General features: G+C 38.8%; 1 long non-coding RNA gene across 1 annotated transcript; it reads left to right on the top strand.

Moving 5' to 3' along the window:
- Positions 1–16,934: 16,934 nt before the first annotated feature.
- Positions 16,935–18,105, top strand: LOC110677077. Its single transcript, XR_002500933.1, has 2 exons — positions 16,935–17,678; positions 17,737–18,105. It is a non-coding gene; the product is annotated as an uncharacterized LOC110677077 (long non-coding RNA).
- Positions 18,106–19,018: the final 913 nt, after the last annotated feature.

The following is a 19,018-nucleotide window of genomic DNA, read 5'->3' as shown; positions in this document are numbered from 1 at the left end:
TGGCGAGGAAAAACAGGTGATTTAGAGAACAAAACAGTGTTTTGTGTATAATAACCAATGAATAAAGAGAGCTCAAGTGTATTTTAGGTGTCTCCTGCTAATGGTTGTGTATAATTTTTCAAAGTCCAGCTGCTTAGATTGCCGAGAATGCGTAAGTTCCCCTATATGCTTCACCACGATTATGTGCTGTAAATCACTTAACAATCAGTGAGAGATTCTGTAAGAATTGTAAGAAACTAAATTTCTACACGGAAAAAAATCGGTTGCCGGATTCATGAACAAAAAGTCATGAACTCATAAAATTTTATGTTTCATGATATCATGACTAAATATCATGAAATCGTGAGTATTATGCAAGAATTTGTATGCTCAGGGCGTTACACAAATCTAACTGTCACTTTCTTCATCTTAGTCAACGCCTCTCATGGCGATCGGTGATTTTTTCTAGTACCGTCGTTGGGGGTGACAATGGGTCAAAAAGGGATATGTGCGATTTATTTTTTGAATAACTATCGCTCGCAATTTAACTCCAATAAACTTCAAATTTGGTTTTTATGTACTTTGATGGTACATTAACAACTGTTCAAAAAATTAAAGACAAATATTCATTCACAGCGGCACCACAAGTGAATGAAAAATGACCCAATCTCACCCCATAGAGGGGGTGACATTGGGTCACTGTAATTGAAATAACTTGTTTTTAAGAATATGATTTCAAAACCATTCACAAGGGAAAAATCTTGACAAAAAACGATGCAAACAAGACAAAAAGATATCTACGATGTTTCACAAGTATGATAAACCCACTTAAAAGAAAAATTATACCGAAAATTGAAGAGCTTTGAGAAAAAATATGTAAACCCAACACTTATCGTCAAGTTTACATAAATTTTCTTGGTTGTTCCCTCAAATTGTCTTCAAAGTCTCATCTCCATTTCTATATAGCCCATTCAGTTTCCCCAAAGGTGTACTGAAACAGTGATTATTTTAAACCTTCGCAAATAGTTAAATTTCGGTGCGACATTCCCCGATCAATAAATTTCAGGCAGAAGTTGACGTCATAATCCCAGTATTTCAGCGATCCAACTCATTTGTACTTCCGTGTGATATTTCTATAATATGAAAACACTGATAAATAATCAAATTTAGAAAATAAACACCTTTTTGATAAAAATTTACGATGTTGCTGCGCACGAAACACAGTTGCTGGTTTGAGAAGTTGTCAAAATGCTTTGTATTGTTATTCAATGCACAGAATACTCAAGTAGACTTGTTTGATGTTTCAGAGATGCTGTATTTAGAAAGAATAAACACATCTTAATGAAAAAAGAGAACACCCGACACCGTAAAATGTCAAAAAAGTGGACTTGGAATTTCATTTACTATCGTTCTTGCTTGACCCAATCTCACCCCCATTTTCAATGTTTTGGACATCGTACCGAAAAAAATGATTTTTTTGTGGGAAAATCAAACAGATTCCGGAAAATACCTGTGATGTGTAATGAAAAGACTTTAAACATTCTACTAATACAACGATAGAGGCTAGAGTACATGCGTGATACTTTGTACAGGAGAAATTTAATGTTGTAAATTTTATCTAGTTTCAACATGCAAGTTTATTGATGTAGTACACAAAAACTACTATTTCTAAAAATATATATTGTTATGAATTATGTATAATAATATGTTCCCTAACATATGAATTATTAATTTCAGTAATATCAGCGTTATTAGCTGAAATATTCCACAAAAAAATATTTTTCCGTTATGACCCAATTTTACCCCCTAGACCTATTGTCACCCCCATCGACGGTAGTCTTGTTTTTGAAAAAGTTTAAATTGAAAACACTGCTCTTCGGATCCTTGCCATCGTATCGATGACATTCTTGGCGAGATTTCCGTAAGTTCCCACGTTGTGTCACGGCACAATCAATCTGCCGGAGCTGTTAGATGTTCCAAAATATACTTACAAGCCTTCATCATGATTTTGCAGAACCGGGCAATGTTTGACTTTGAGCGGGGATTTCGCTTCACAAACTCGTCGGCGATTTTAACTGTTCGGCTGTGATGCCTTCCCTATGTCCTATAGCAGAACAGCTCAAAAAAGCCTTCGGCAGCCGGATGTTCTAGTTCACTTTCCATATCCATAGTATTGTTAAGGAGTGTTCCATTACTCATGCAATCCACCAGCATTTTGTGCGCCCAGGGACCATTTGTCAAATCAATTGATGTTCGAAACAATATTTTGCGTACAAACCTTACCACTGAATGTTCGCGTTCCTGCTAAAGATTTGGCACTCGTTAGGTTGACAATTGTGGAATGTGTTCGCGGTTTATTACGAAACTACCGGCGCAAAAGTCGCAACGATTTTTATTTTCATTGCATTTGTTTACCAATAGCAAATATAAACTGGGATCTAAATTGACGTATAATGTTCCGTTTTCATGAAATTAGTTCATGATCCAGGGATTCTGCTTCATGATTTCATGACTCAACTTTCCACTTTTCAGCACCAAAATCGGAATCATAAATAAAAGCCATCTAAATACATGAATAGTGCTTATGTTTTCATGAACTTTGTTCATGATATCAGACCGAAATTACCACTTTTCGTATCAAAAATAGGAATCATAAATGACAGATGACTAAATCCATGAGTAGCGCTTATGTTTCCATGAATTTTATTCATGGTTCCAGCATACATGCTTCATGATTTGAGGATTCCAGCTGACATTTTTCTTCGCTTTAAATTGAAAACGTAACGTACAGCCGGCGTTACGGTAAAATGCTTCATGATTTCATGACATTTGGTCATGGTGTATTTTCATAACATGAAAACACATTTTCCTCCCGAAATCATGACTCATTCTCCTTATTTAGAGTGCCGCATTTTTACCCATGTACGGTTATAATTCTAACCATGATTTCAGAGCCCCTTTGAACGCGAGGCTCCGTGCAAACCACACCCCTTTAGTTGCGCTACTGTCATCAAAATTTGATTTTTAACTTCTTCTTGGTATCACGTTTCCACTGTGACAGATTATGCTAAATGTTTTAATAGTACTTTCACTTCACAAAGTTATTTTTACATTGGTATATCGTGTGTCAGGTACGATGAAACTCTGGCCAGGGAAGTCATGGAGATTTCCATTTCAAAAAGATCATGGATCGATCGGGAATCGAACCGTGACACCTTCAGCGTGGCTTTGCTTTGTACATATCGCACACCCTTACCTTATAGAAGTGCGAACTGGAGCACGCGAGACATGCGAACCGATAGCCGATATGTCGTCTGTTCCTATGGTGCCTCAAATGGATCGTTTTTGCCTGGCGCGAGCTCCAGTTAATTGCAAGTTTGCGTTTTCTGTCAGCGAAATTAGTGCTGGGCGTTTTGGCGCGTGATAACAGCACACCGCGCGGGGCCAGCATTATTGCCTTGAATGGCTTTGCAACGAAACTCTGAACCTGACAGAGATTTGCGAGAACGCATTTTCGTTTCAAGTGTCAATGCAATCTCTGCGAAGAAAAATTCCATTCAGAAACATGAATAAGGCAATTCTGCATCATCCGATGATTAATTGTAATCCTATTTGAAGTAAACAAACAGCGCATTAAAATTGCCAACTAATTTTGCTTCATTATCTCGTGCTGGGAGGGATCGTAAAAATCGATTCTCTCCGTCAGTTCCCCATCCTGAGGGCCAAACAGAGTGTCAGATTGAGGAAAAGCGATTAAAAAGGCGGCCTGAGTTCATCTCGCCATCATTAATCACCCTGATGTGGTAGGCATTTGTCTTCCGATTCGGGAATTCAACGCGCTGCAGCAACAGACACCTTTGGCCAAAGTTCAGCCTCAGCGACCGGCGACCTGACACACAACCGAATGACTGACTGGGACAACAACCAACGACAACCGGTGCCGTGATGATGATGAGAGTGCACATAACGCATCTTGGAAGATATTGAAGAGGAGTGACGTAAGGGACACTGGGTAGATATAATTCATTTTTTTTCAATACGACTGTAACTCTATAAATATAAGTAAATGAAAAACCGAATTTAGTACTTTACCATTTAATTCCACTAGAGCTTGTATCCTTTGACCTCAACTGGTCAGCGTTAAGTCAGAGTGGACCAAGTGACATTTTTCATATTTTGAGAAAAATGGTTTTAAAGTCGATAGCTCTGTAATTTTTAAACTCGTTTGAATTTTGGTTCAATATTTCTTCACATCTTTGTGTTATTTTCAAACAATTTAATGTGAAGTGATAACCATGAAAAATCATAATCCAAACCTCTGATAGAACGATTTTTTTATGGACTATAAGTACTTGGTCCACTCTGACTGAATTAAACTCACCGTTCTGTGGGTTGGTTCACTCTGACTGAACAATGTCTAGGAAAATAATAATCATTTAATGCTTCCATTTAGTGTCCATTTCCTCGCATTCCTCAGCGCGTTGATCATTTTCGCTGTTATGGTAATAAGCACTTGGTCCTCTCTGACTGCACATTTTTATCGATTTTTATTGATCATCCAAAGTAAATTTGTTACATTTTTCTCGCAGTTTACAGCATTCATCAAATCTGGTCAAAGTGAAACGGAGGTAAGGTCATTTCGCATCTAATGGAAGAATAATCCAATTTTCCCAAGTTTTGTACTTGGTCCGCTCTGACTTAACGCCGACCAACTGTAAGACCATGTACTAGACTAAAGGCTCAACCGCGTTTGACCATTTTCGGATCCGAAATAATTTTTTTAAATAGAAACTTAACATTACATATTCTTTGCAATTGGATACAATGGATAAATGGCAAAAAGCTACACATTTTTTTGTGAGAATAGAACTCACGACTCTCTGTTCACTAGATAGAGCATGTTGCCCATACGCCACGAGAGGACCCTTGTAAAAAGATTTCAAGAAAATAGGGTGGGATCAAGGGTTCCTAGAGATCCAGTCGACCCAGTCTCCCTTATTCTTACGGTACTACTGAACTGAGTGACTTACTAATTACTTGTGGCCTTTCTGCGAACGGGTCGACCCATTGACAACCACTCTGGAATGTGGAGGAAACATTCCGCCAGAAGCAGCGAATGGACAAACAAACAAGTAAACGGTGAATGAGCCAGCAAATTGCATTCGATTCGCAAGGATTGACGCTGATTCCAGCAAAGGAGGTTTTTGCTGCCTCATACGGTTTCAATTAATTATCGATTCTCTGTTGGGTTGGTTGCTGTATTTGAAAAATACAATCGAAGTTATCAGGAAGGTAGTTTCTTTCCATCTTGTTACAAATTGGCGTAAGACGTTGGTGCGAGAGGATAGTTAAACTCTCTTCCCCAGAAACTCTGGAAGAGATTCCCCAGAATCTTTGGGGGAGATTCCCCAGAAACTTTGTGAGGGATTCCCCAGAATCTTTGGGAGAGATTCTCCAGAATCTCTGGGAGAGATTCTTTCAGAATCGCAGGGAGAGACTCTACCAGAATCTCTTGGAGAGATTGTCCCACAATCTCTGGGAGAGATTCTCCAATAATCTATGGGAGAGGTTCTGTCACAATCTCTGGCAAAGAGTGATTCCCAGGAATCACTGGGGAGATTCTCCCAGAATATCTGGATGAGATTTTCTCAGAATCTTTGGAAGAGTTTTACCAAGAATCTCTAAGAGAGTTTCTCCCAGAATCTCTGGGAGAGGTTTTTCTAAATCCCTGGGAGAGATTCTCACAGAATCTCTGGGAGAGATTCTCGCATAATCTCTGGGACAGATTCTCGCAGAATGTCTGGGAGAAATTCTCCAAGAATCTCTGGGAGAGATTGTCTCAGAATCTCGGGGACAGGTACTCCCAGAATCTCTAGGAGAGATTATCCCTCATTCTCTGGAAGAAATTCTTCCAGAATCTCTAGGAGAGCTTCTGCCACAATCTCTGGGAGAGATTCTCCCAGAATCTTAGGAAGAGATTCTCCCAGAATCTCTAAGATAGATTCTCGCAGAATATTTAGAAGAGATTCTCTCAGGAAAAATCTCCCAGGATGTCTGGGAAATTATTCCAGAAACTCTGGTACCGTAATCCGGGGTAACATTGATCAGTTTATGGGATATTTCTCAAATTTTTCATTTAAAAATGCAAATGTCGCAGATTTTATATTTTTAAAACAAGTACTGGCACCTACCGCTAGTGACTCTATACTGTACTTTGGTTTTAAACAGATATAAGTATGTTTAAATAAATGTTTTAAGTGATTTTTTTATTGAGCTGATATGGGGTAACATTGATCACCCTTGTGAAAACAGGTTCGGTAATATTGAAATTGTCGTTGCTTACTTAAATCATGGCCCCTGAAGCCGAATATAAGGACCAAATTCTTACAAGTCATTTACTTTTTGAGTTATTTCAAAAATAAAATCGCGTTGAACCGTGGAATACGCCAAAAGGTAGGAAATTTTCTAAGGAAATTCTGCATTCTTAATAGTAGTTCGTTATTGTTGTTTAATTGAATAAACTTATGAAAAATTTGACAACGGAATCGTTTTAAGCGATGTCATTTTTAGTTACCATCGCATTTTCCTTGCTCAAACCATTTGCAGAACTTATGTGAGACATGAATCTTCGGCAGTGTCATCCATAATGATATAAATCATTGATTCAAAAAGTTGACAAATTCACGCATGAACAAAAACCAATTTTCGCAAAAACCTCAACTTTCGTTAGCTTATGGATGTAAGAAAGAGAGGCACCATTCATACTTTGAAAATATTTCATCAATAAATGATGATTCGAACTTTTTACGATATTGATCGGTATATCAATCTTACCCCGCTGATCAATGTTACCCCGGATTACGGTATATATTTTCTCAGAATCTCTGGGAGACGTTCTCCCAGAATCTCTAGGAGAAATTCTCCCAGAATCTCTGGGACAGATTCTCCCAGAGTCCCTGGGAGAGGTTCTCCCAGAATCTTTGAAAGAGATTCTTTAAGACTCTCCGGGAGAGATTCTCCCAGATTCTCTGAGAGACAATCTCCCAGAATCTCTAAAAAATCTTCGAAAAGAATCTCTGAGAGAGATTGGTCCAGAATCTCTGAGAGAGATTCTCTCAGAATCTCTAAGAGAGATTCTCTCAGAATCTCTGAGAGAGATTCTCTCAGAATCTCTGAGAGAGATTCTCTCAGAATCTCTGAGAGAGATTCTCTCAGAATCTCTGAGAGAGATTCTCTCAGAATCTCTGAGAGAGTTTCTCTCAGAATCTCTGAGAGATGCTCTCTCAGAATCTCGAATAAATTTTTTTTCAGAATCTCTTCTCTCGGAATCTCTGAGAGAGATTCTCTCAGAATCTCTGAGAGAGATTCTCTTAGAATATCTGAGAGAGATTCTCTCAGAATCTCTTAGAGAGATTTTCTCAGAATCTCTGAAAGAGATTCTTTCGGAATCTCTGAGAAAGATTCTCTCGGAATCTCTGAGAGAGATTCTCTCGGAATCTATGAGAGAGATTCTCTCGGAATCTCTGAGAGAGATTCTTTCGGAATCTCTGAGAGATATTCTCTCTGAATCTCTGAAAAAGATTATCTCGGAATCTCTGAGAAAGATTTTCTGGGAATCTTTGAGAGAGATTCTCTCAGAATCTCTGAGAAAGATTCTCTCAGAATCTCTGAGAAAGATTCTCTCGGAATCTCTGAGAGAGATTCTCTCGGAATTTCTGAGAGAGATTCCCTCAATACCTCTGAGAGAGATTCCCACATAATCTCTGAGAGAGACTCTCTTAGAATCTCAGAGAGATTCTCTCAGAATCTCTGAGAGAGATTCTCTCGGAATCTCTGAGAAGGAGTCTCTCAGAATCTCTGAGAGAGATTCTCTCAGAATCTCTAGGAGAGAGATTATTACAGAATCTCTAGGAGAGAGATTCTTACAGAATATCTAGGAGAGAGATTCTTACAGAATCTCTAGGAGAGAGATTCTCTCAGAATCTCTAAGAGAGATTCTCTCAGAATCTCTTAAAGAGATTCTCTCAGAATCTCTTAAAGAGATTCTCTCAGAATCTCTTAAAGAGATTCTCTCAGAATCTCTTAAAGAGATTCTCTCAGAATCTCTTAGAGAGATTCTCTCAGAATATCTAAGAGAGTCACACTCAGAATTTCTATGAAAGATTTTCTCAGAATTTCTGAGAGAGATTTTCTCAAAATCTCTGAGAGATATTCTGAGATTCTCTCAGAATCTCTGAGACAGATTCTCTTAAGAATCTCTGAGAGAAATTCTTTCAGAATCTCTGAGAGAGACTCTTTCAGAATCTCTGAGAGAGACTCTCTCAGAATCTCTGAGAGACATTCTCTCAGAATCTCTGAGTGATACTCTCTCAGAATCTCTGAGAGAGATTCTCTCAATCTCTGAGAGAGATTCTCTCAGAATCTCTGAGAGAGATTCTCTCAGAATCTCTGAGAGAGATTCTCTCAGAATCTCTGAGAGAGATTCTCTCAGAATCTCTGAGAGAGATTCTCTCAGAATCTCTGAGAGAGATTCTCTCAGAATCTCTGAGAGAGATTCTCTCAGAATCTCTGAGAGAGATTCTCTCAGAATCTCTGAGAGAGATTCTCTCAGAATCTCTGAGAGAGATTCTCTCAGAATCTCTGAGAGAGATTCTCTCAGAATCTCTGAGAGAGATTCTCTCAGAATCTCTGAGAGAGATTCTCTCAGAATCTCTGAGAGAGATTCTCTCAGAATCTCTGAGAGAGATTCTCTTAGAGTCTCTGAGAGAGATTCGCTCAGAATCTCTGAGAGAGATTCGCTCAGAATCTCTGAGAGAGATTCGCTCAGAATCTCTGAGAGAGATTCGCTCAGAATCTCTGAGAGAGATTCGCTCAGAATCTCTGAGAGAGATTCGCTCAGAATCTCTGAGAGAGATTCGCTCAGAATCTCTGAGAGAGATTCGCTCAGAATCTCTGAGAGAGATTCGCTCAGAATCTCTGAGAGCGATTCGCTCAGAATCTCTGAGAGAGATTCGCTCAGAATCTCTGAGAGCGATTCGCTCAGAATCTCTGAGAGAGATGCTCTCAGAATCTCTGAGAGAGATTCTCTCAGAATCTTTGAGAGAGATGCTCTCAGAATCTCTGAGAGAGATGCTCTCAGAATCTCTGAGAGAGATGCTCTCAGAATCTCTGAGAGAGATTTTCTCAGAAACTCTGAGAGAGATGCTCCCAGAATCTCTGAGAGAGATTTTCTCAGAAACTCTGAGAGAGATGCTCCCAGAATCTCTGAGAGAGATGCTCCCAGAATCTCTGAGAGAGATTATCTAAGAATCTCTGAAAGAGATTCTCTCTGAATCTCTGAGAGAGATTCGCTCAGAATCTCTGAGAGAGATTCGCTCAGAATCTCTGAGAGAGATTCGCTCAGAATCATTGAGAGCGATTCGCTCAGAATCTCTGAGAGCGATTCGCTCAGAATCTCTGAGAGAGATGCTCTCAGAATCTCTGAGAGAGATTCTCTCAGAATCTTTGAGAGAGATGCTCTCAGAATCTCTGAGAGAGATGCTCTCAGAATCTCAGAGAGAGATTTTCTCAGAAACTCTGAGAGAGATGCTCCCAGAATCTCTGAGAGAGATGCTCCCAGAATCTCTGAGAGACATTCTCTCAGAATCTCTGAAAGAGATTCTTTCAGAATCTCTGAGAGAGATTCTCTCAGAATCCCTTATAAAAATTTTCTCAATTTCTGAGAGAGATTCTCTTGGAATCTCTGAGAGAGATTCTCTTGGAGAGATTCTCTCAGAATCTCTGAGAGAGATTCTCTCAGAATCTCTGAGAGAGATTCTCTCAGAATCTCTGAGAGAGATTCTCTCAGAATCTCTGAGAGAGATTCTCTCAGAATCTCTGAGAGAGATTCTCTCAGAATCTCTGAGAGAGATTCTCTCAGAATCTCTGAGAGAGATTCTCTCAGAATCTCTGAGAGAGATTCTCTCAGAATCTCTGAGAGAGATTCTCTCAGAACCTCTGAGAGAGATTCTCTCAGAATCTCTGAGAGAGATTCTCTCAGAATCTCTGAAAGAGATTCTCTCAGAATCTCTGAGAGAGATTCTCTCAGAATCTCTGAGAGAGATTCTCTCAGAATCTCTGAGAGAGATTCTTTCAGAATCTCTGAGAGAGATTCTTTCAGAATCTCTGAGAGAGATTCTCTCAGAATCTCTGAGAGAGATTCTCTCAGAATCTCTGAGAGAGATTCTCTCGGAATCTCTGAGAGAGATTCTCGATCTCTGGAGATCTCTCGAATCTCTGAGAGAGATTCTCTCAGAATCTCTGAGAGAGATTCTCTCAGAATCTCTGAGAGAGATTCTCTCAGAATCTCTGAGAGAGATTCTCTCAGAATCTCTGAGAGAGATTCTCTCAGAATCTCTGAGAGAGATTCTCTCAGAATCTCTGAGAGAGATTCTCTCAGAATCTCTGAGAGAGATTCTCTCAGAATCTCTGAGAGAGATTCTCTCAGAATCTCTGAGAGAGATTCTCTCAGAATCTCTGAGAGAGATTCTCTCAGAATCTCTGAGAGAGATTCTCTCAGAATCTCTGAGAGAGATTCTCTCAGAATCTCTGAGAGAGATTCTCTCAGAATCTCTGAGAGAGATTCTCTCAGAATCTCTGAGAGAGATTCTCTCAGAATCTCTGAGAGAGATTCTCTCAGAATCTCTGAGAGAGATTCTCTCAGAATCTCTGAGAGAGATTCTCTCAGAATCTCTGAGAGAGATTCTCTCAGAATCTCTGAGAGAGATTCTCTCAGAATCTCTGAGAGAGATTCTCTCAGAATCTCTGAGAGAGATTCTCTCAGAATCTCTGAGAGAGATTCTCTCAGAATCTCTGAGAGAGATTCTCTCAGAATCTCTGAGAGAGATTCTCTCAGAATCTCTGAGAGAGATTCTCTCAGAATCTCTGAGAGAGATTCTCTCAGAATCTCTGAGAGAGATTCTCTCAGAATCTCTGAGAGAGATTCTCTCAGAATCTCTGAGAGAGATTCTCTCAGAATCTCTGAGAGAGATTCTCTCAGAATCTCTGAGAGAGATTCTCTCAGAATCTCTGAGAGAGATTCTCTCAGAATCCCTAAAATTCTCAGAATCCTGAGAGATTCTCTCAGAATCTCTGAGAGAGATTCTCTCAGAATCTCTGAGAGAGATTCTCTCAGAATCTCTGAGAGAGATTCTCTCAGAATCTCTGAGAGAGATTCTCTCAGAATCTCTGAGAGAGATTCTCTCAGAATCTCTGAGAGAGATTCTCTCAGAATCTCTGAGAGAGATTCTCTCAGAATCTCTGAGAGAGATTCTCTCAGAATCTCTGAGAGAGATTCTCTCAGAATCTCTGAGAGAGATTCTCTCAGAATCTCTGAGAGAGATTCTCTCAGAATCTCTGAGAGAGATTCTCTCAGAATATCTGAGAGAGATTCTCTCAGAATCTCTGAGAGAGATTCTCTCAGAATCTCTGAGAGAGATTCTCTCAGAATCTCTGAGAGAGATTCTCTCAGAATCTCTGAGAGAGATTCTCTCAGAATCTCTGAGAGAGATTCTCTCAGAATCTCTGAGAGAGATTCTCTCAGAATCTCTGAGAGAGATTCTCTCAGAATCTCTGAGAGAGATTCTCTCAGAATCTCTGAGAGAGATTCTCTCAGAATCTCTGAGAGAGATTCTCTCAGAATCTCTGAGAGAGATTCTCTCAGAATCTCTGAGAGAGATTCTCTCAGAATCTCTGAGAGAGATTCTCTCAGAATCTCTGAGAGAGATTCTCTCAGAATCTCTTAGAGAGATTCTCTCAGAATCTCTGCGAGAGATTCTCTCAGAATCTCTGGGAGAGGTTCTCTCAGAATCTCTGGGAGATATTCTCTCAGAATCTCTGGGAGATATTCTCTCAGAATCTCTGGGAGAGATTCTCTCAGAATCTCTGGGAGAGATTCTCTCAGAATCTCTGGGAGGGATTCTCTCAGAATCTCTGGGAGAGATTCTCTCAGAATCTCTGAGAGAGATTCTTTCAGAATCTCTTAAAGAGATTGTCTTAGAATCTCTGAGAGAGATTCTCTCAGAATCTCTTAGAGAGATACTCTGAGAATCACTGAGAGAGATTCTCTCAGAATCTCTGAGAGAGAATCTCTCAGAATCTCTGAGAGAGATTCGCTCAGAATCTCTTAGAGAGATTCTCTTAGAATCGCTGAGAGAGAATCTCTCAGAATCTCTGAGAGAGATTTTCTCAGAATCTCTTTGAGAGATATTATCAGAATCTCTTAGAAAGAGATTCCCTCCGAATCGCTGGAAAATATTCTCTCAGAATCTCTGAGAGGTATGCGCTCAGAATCTTTGAAAAAGATTCGCTCAAAATCTCCGAGAGAGATGTTCTTTGATATTCTGAATGAGATTTTCTTTGAATCTGTGAGAGGTTTTCTTTGAATCTCTGAGAGAGAGTCTCTCAGAATCTCTGAGAGTGAATCTCTCAGAATCCCTGGGAGAGATTCTCTCAAAATCTTTGAAAAGGCTCTCTCAGAATCGCTTAGAGAGATTCTCTCAGAATCTCTGGGACAGATTCTCCCAGAATCTCTGGGAGAGTTTTTCCCTGAATCCCTGGGAAAGATTCTTCCAGAATATCTGGGACAGATTCTCTTAGAATCTTTGAGACAGATTCTCCCACAATCTCTGGGATAGATGCTCCCAAAATCTCTGAGAGACATTCTTCCAGAATGTCTAAGAGCGATTCTCCTGGAATCTCCAGGAAAGATTCTTACAGAATCTCTGGGAGAGTTCATCCCAGAATCTGCTGGAGGGATTCGCCCAGAATCTCTAAGAAAGATTGTCCCAGAATCTCTAGGAGAGATTCTCCCAGAATTTATAGGATGGATTCTCCCGGAATATATAAAAGAGATTCTCTCAGAATCTCTGAGAGTGATTCTCCTAGAATCTTTGGGAGAGATTTTCCGGAGCATAGTTTTCATTTTGTATCTCACAATTTATTTTTCCACACACAATTGATCCACACATTTCCATCCGATTTCACTAGATTGGCCATCAAGCACCACAATCTGTAAGTGTTTATGATTATCCCCACACTTCCTTTTTATCCCACCTTATTATTGTAGTGCCAACCTGCCAACCGCTCAATTACAACTGTTTCCGCTAATTCTTCCCAATTATGATCCACTTCTTGCATTCAAATTGCCACCTTTGGTGCTCGCTTTCGACGACTCCGGTCCAAATGATATTCTTTTGATTCCGATGAAACCCATCATGTCATTTCCTATATCACCCGAACAACCACGTCATTAGGAGTCCATTCCCCTTGATGCAACTCGGGCATGTGCAGTCTCACGGGGACGATGTGCAAACAACCCATTCGTCGTTGGTTGCAACAATGTAATTTCACGTGCATGTTGATGGAGCCCTACATTGTTGGTGGTTAATTGATAGGTTGGTCGCAGGAAAAGGAAAAAAACGCACACGATTTCATTTGCTCGCTCATATTCCTCGCATTCTGCAGTGCACTATGGGCCAGAAATCTAAATTTTGGGACATGATTCCAAGCCGTTTAATAATTGTCCAAAAATGTTTCAAAAACCACAATTCGTCAAAAAAAAAAAAAAAATTGAACGCAATTTAAGAAAAAATAATTTTGTATTAATTTCAGATTAATCATTTATTTCGTACTGTTTTATTTGAAACAGATTGGAAATCAAAGTTTTTCATTCCACAAAATTTGATAAAATTCTGTTATAATTTTCAAGTGATCAAAAATGAGAAGAGCTAACAAACCGGATTTTCATAATAAATCTTCGAGCCCTTCTATCGAGAACCTTCTATCGTACACCCAACTAGTGACTGTAAGATTCTAATAAAATTCTGTGCGAAAACAAGTTTAGGATACTATAAACCCTTTGAACAATGAGAATTTAATTTAATTTATTTTGAAATTTTGTAACGAAATTCTTATGTCTAGCCCACAGTGCAGTGAAAGGTTGCAGTGGAACTGATGACGAGAATTCAAATCTGCATTTGATGAATGGTTTAAAAGTTGCAGCGAAACTTTCGAAATGTAATCCGTGCCGATCGTTTAGAGAGCCTCAAGCCCCCAAGAAGATCCCTCCCCAGGTGCTCCTCCTTCGATAGGCTAATGAGTTAGGTCGTGTTGCATGTGAGCGAGTGGTGAAGTGCATCATCCTCGTCACTGGCTGTGCATAATGATAGTTTGTGTGTCTCAGAGTGAGGAGCGAAGCACCTCTTCTCATGACGAATGTTTGTTTCTACGGCCAGGCAGCAAGGTGCCAAGCCCACGTTTCGACAAATTCGAATTTAATTGAAACTGTGCAACTTTGTAGTTTACACGCGTCTCGTGACAGGTTAGGTTGGACTGCGATGGGACTGAGAGGTTTATGCGAATTTTACGGCATTTGCCTTCCGTTGGATAAGTTGATTGATTGATGGGATCTTTTGGTTTTTAGGAACCCTAATGATGAAACTGGAGGAATGAAACACAAAATTAAGCATGTAAAATGACTTCAAAGGATACCGAAAAAAATGGATAACTATAAGAATTGATTACCTTAATCAGTTGTTTATGTGCTTGCAGCAGCTGTTATCGCTCTGATCGAAATGATGAGAACTCAAGAACGGAATTCTCATACTACATCTTCGAGCTCCTATATGGAGAAATTCTGAAAGTAAACACAACTGTTATGGGCATTTTGATCGTACACCCAACCAGTGACTGCAAGACTCTAATAAAGTTCTATATAAAAACCTTTTAAATATTGTTGTGGTCCCCAAGAAAAAAGAAACATCACGGACTCTTCAGCGAACAATTAAGTGAACGTTTTGTTGCTTTTAAGCTACAAGTAAGTATTAGTTTGAAAAATAGTTCATTTGATTTAAAGTGTTCTATAACTAACAATTTCGGTGACTTCCTGCCTTTGAAATCATTTTCCTAGCTGCCAACGAAAAATCAAGCCTTAATTTTGTGCCATATTGTACGAATATGCAATAAATCTAGTGAAGAAAATGTTTTTTTTTATAACTTACGATCAAAAAATGGAAATTTAATGAATTCATTCAAGAAACAGTCCTTGGGTACGCATTCAAAGGACTTACTATACTCTGCATACTTGTAATAAGAACACTAATCATATTCAATCGAACAAGCTCAATGTATACTTACTACGTAGGGAAAACTATTTAACAATCTTTTTTTATCAACAATTTGGAAATAATTTGCCAAAAATAGCCACTACACTACACTACATAGATTTAATCTCTGTGGTTGAATATTGCATATCATCTAATCTGACGTTTTGCTGATTCTCCCTACATTTACACGATCGATGGGTGACCCTGATCGTCGATCTTTACCACATCCAAAGCCATGCTGCTGTCCATGTTACCAGTTCCAACAATTGTGTATCACCGCCAATACAAAAATTTTAATGTTGCTGTACAGTGAATGTGTGTTTTTTATACAGATATTGTTCTATTTCAATGTGATTCCTATATATGGGGCCTTCCTTAGCCGAGTGGTTAGAGTCCGCGGCTACAAAGCAAAGCCATGCTGAAGGTGTCTAGGTTTGAATCCCGGTCGGTCCAGGATCTTTTCGTAATGGAAATTTCCTTGACTTCCATGGGCATAGAGTATCATCGTACCTGCCACACGAGATACTAATGCGAAAATGGCAACTTTGGCAAAGAAAGCTCTCAGTTAACAACTGTGGAAGTGCTCATAAGAACACTACGCTGAGAAGCAGGCTCTGTCCCAGTAAGGACGTAATACCAAGAAGAAGAAGAAGAAGACATGTAAAGATTTATGTTAGATCTAAGGTGTATTTCAAGAATCAACGTTTCTGAAGATGTCAATAACCTGTGTGACCCCATCCACGAAGCTGTGACCACAACGGCGAGAGATGTGATTGGTAATTATCAACGACGGAGACGAAACGACTGGTTCGATGAAGAGTGCTAGAGAGTGGCAGACGTGAAGAACGACGTTAGAAGCCGTATGTTTATGAATGGTATAGAACAGAGAGCATAAAGTTTAAAGTTTGTTCTCTCATACAAATGTTCATAATTTTCTAAAACATTTGTACACAGTGGCGCGAGAAGTGGGTAGGACAGGTAGGACATGTACTACGCATAAAAACACCTGGGTAGGACAGTCAAAGGCTTGTCCTACCCACGATTCAACAAAAATAGGATCAGCAGAAAGCTTGCAAAATATATTAAATTATTTATCATCTGCTCAATATACATATGAAACTCGATCGACATCGCACTTATTCTAATGGTGAATGGAAGACACGATAAGGGTTTTCATGGTTTTCTTATGCCTAGTGAAGCGTGGCATGGTTTGTGCTTGAACCCCAAGAAGTTCTGACTTGTGTGAAGAATGATTGAGAATATTTATAGTGAAAATCTTAGAAAGCTTACTGTAAGAATTGTTACAAGAAATTTCTTTAACCGTTAGAAAATAAATGGAGCAATCCTCTATGGCATTTCTGAATGAATAAATGGACGGTTTCTAAAATATATTTACGATCAATCCTGCACGATCTGAACGATTTTTTTGGAGTGTTGCTAAAGTAATTACAGGTGTCTTTTTAGACACTTGGTCTCTATTTTCATGAATTATCAGAATGATTTAATACAAAATGTTTTCAGAGTCTCCTAAAAGGATTGCTCCGAAATTTCTTATAGAGAGTTCTCTACTGATTGACTTAGAATTTCTTCCAGTTTTCAAAGAATGCTTAGAAGAATCTCTTCACCAACAAGCAGAGAACAAGTACAGGCGCTTAAGCCTAGACTTTAGAGTCCAGATACAAGGAAGGAATACCTGCATCCCATCCTAAGAGAATACACATTTGGACCCATTGGAGTGTGCTTTAACCTTCTTATCTTCACCACTGCCAACCACTCCCTACGCAAATTCCCATTTCCCAAAAATTAAACGATTACCCGCATAGAAAAATACGGTTTGTCATACATTGCGAACAGTTAGAATCCTGTTACCGTTAAGGTTAATTTACCACAAACAGTTGCGTTTATGTTAAACAATATGAAACCCATTGCTCAAGACCATATAACATGTTTTGAGTAATGCGTACAAAATTGTGAAAATTTATTACACTGTTCCGATATAGTTCAACAATAAAGGTGCTGGTCCCCGTTAGAAATAGTAGCAATGTTTAGCCACATTTTGTCAAACAGTTGGCTCTCATATTCATGCAACCCATTTACACGTGTAAAATTCACTATATATTACCTTTGTTTTACAGTTCGGCAAACAGTTAAATGCATTGGTGATGGCGAGTCCACGCTCAAAAACTGAGACGATTATGACGCTAACGGTGACTAAATTTCTCACATTTATTAAAAAATTATTGATAATTCCACACAAGTCGTCCTATGAAATAAAACTACAATAAATTTATGTTATCCAATTTTTTAGTCGAGTTTAATTTTATTACATACAGAACACAATAAATATTTTTGGTTTCGAACTTTGAAACTCACTCAGTCGTTGGCAGTGTGGCATTTTTTAACCGTGTTTGTCTTTACGCATTGCCAGTGAATATCTGTCATCAAACGACAAAAAGAAAACATAAAAGTGAAATCAACATCTTTGCAAGTTTTTTCTCATAGATTTAAGTTTGATTTCAATTGCAATTCGATCATATTCGAAATCAAAGAAATCAGGTATGTAATTTGATCATATCAACATACACTTAGTTGTAATCCATGGCTTATTTTCCAGATGATGCAGTGGCGGTCGAAGCGGGAGAAAAACTTGCTGGAGAGAAACTTGCTGCCATCATTCATAGCCATTCCAGCCTCTACCCCGAGTAACGACATCGCTCATGAATCGGAACTGCAATGGAAGCTGGTCTGTGAACTCGCCACTTGCCACAGGACTGGTGCTAAAATCCAAAAGGGGTGTTCGGAGGTTCAGCATCCGATTCAGTTAACGTTATGGGGGCTTTCGCTGCAGCATGGCAGCAGCTGCTGATCAGATTCGAGTTAAATTCAATATGTGTGAAGAAAAATGTGTCATTTTAATTCTGAACGATTAGCATCTTAATGAGTGATGCGTGATTAAAATAATAATTATTAAATTTAAAGTAAACATAATTGTATAAGTTTTTATTTTTAATAAGAAACAGTGAAACAAGAAGTGCGTATAGCCTGAATACATTGTTGATTGAAATTGTTACAGCTTGTTAGTCATTTGGAATAAATAAGACAAATTTCAATCAAAGAGAGTTTTTTTTCTATACGCATTTTCTTGTTTAATTGTTTCTTATTGAATTTATCCATCAAATCTCCCAATATAGTACAAATACAACAGGACAGTACGCCATAGAGTTATTGCACTATAATGTACCATAAACTTATAATTCCACAAACATTATTTAATTTTATTGAAGTTATATAGTGAAACTGTTTCTGAACTGTTTGGTATACGTTGAATTTGCCAGAAAATGGATAATATATCTACCATTCGGCAAACTTTCAATGACAAATTTTGTTCGAGAAAAACGTCGTTTTTAAATGGTTACATAACTTAACCGCCTATTTCCCACATTGTTATTTATCCAATAACCATTCCCCGTACTGTCGAAATTGTTTCGGGTACAGTGGATTTATTGTTATTTTAGACGCTATACGAAATTATCCAAGTATTGTCGCAAATTGTTGTGGATGGTTTCGGAAACAGTACACGAATGGTTCAGGTTTATGCGGGTAGTGTGGTTGTCCCCGTTTCTTCTGCCAACAAATTAAAAAAATCTCGCCAATCATGTTATTCACGAGTGAATAATCTGATTGCCATTAGTTTTAGAATAATCTTCAACTTCACCCTGGCCGTTCTAATATTTGTGTCATATTACTGATGATACGTTGCAAATATTGATACTGACAAGAAAATAGCAGTAGAAACGTTGATTTTTCTAGGATGCTTTTCATTATTGGCTGTGCAAGCGCCAGAATAGAATAGAATGCTTAGAAGATTTTCCCTCGAGGAAATCCGTAAAGGTTTA

Source organism: Aedes aegypti, chromosome 2, assembly GCF_002204515.2.
Source record: "Aedes aegypti strain LVP_AGWG chromosome 2, AaegL5.0 Primary Assembly, whole genome shotgun sequence".
NCBI classification, from domain to species: Eukaryota; Metazoa; Arthropoda; class Insecta; order Diptera; family Culicidae; genus Aedes; species Aedes aegypti.
Note: the sequence above shows the minus strand (reverse complement) of the source record. Positions and strands in the feature narration are given on the sequence as shown.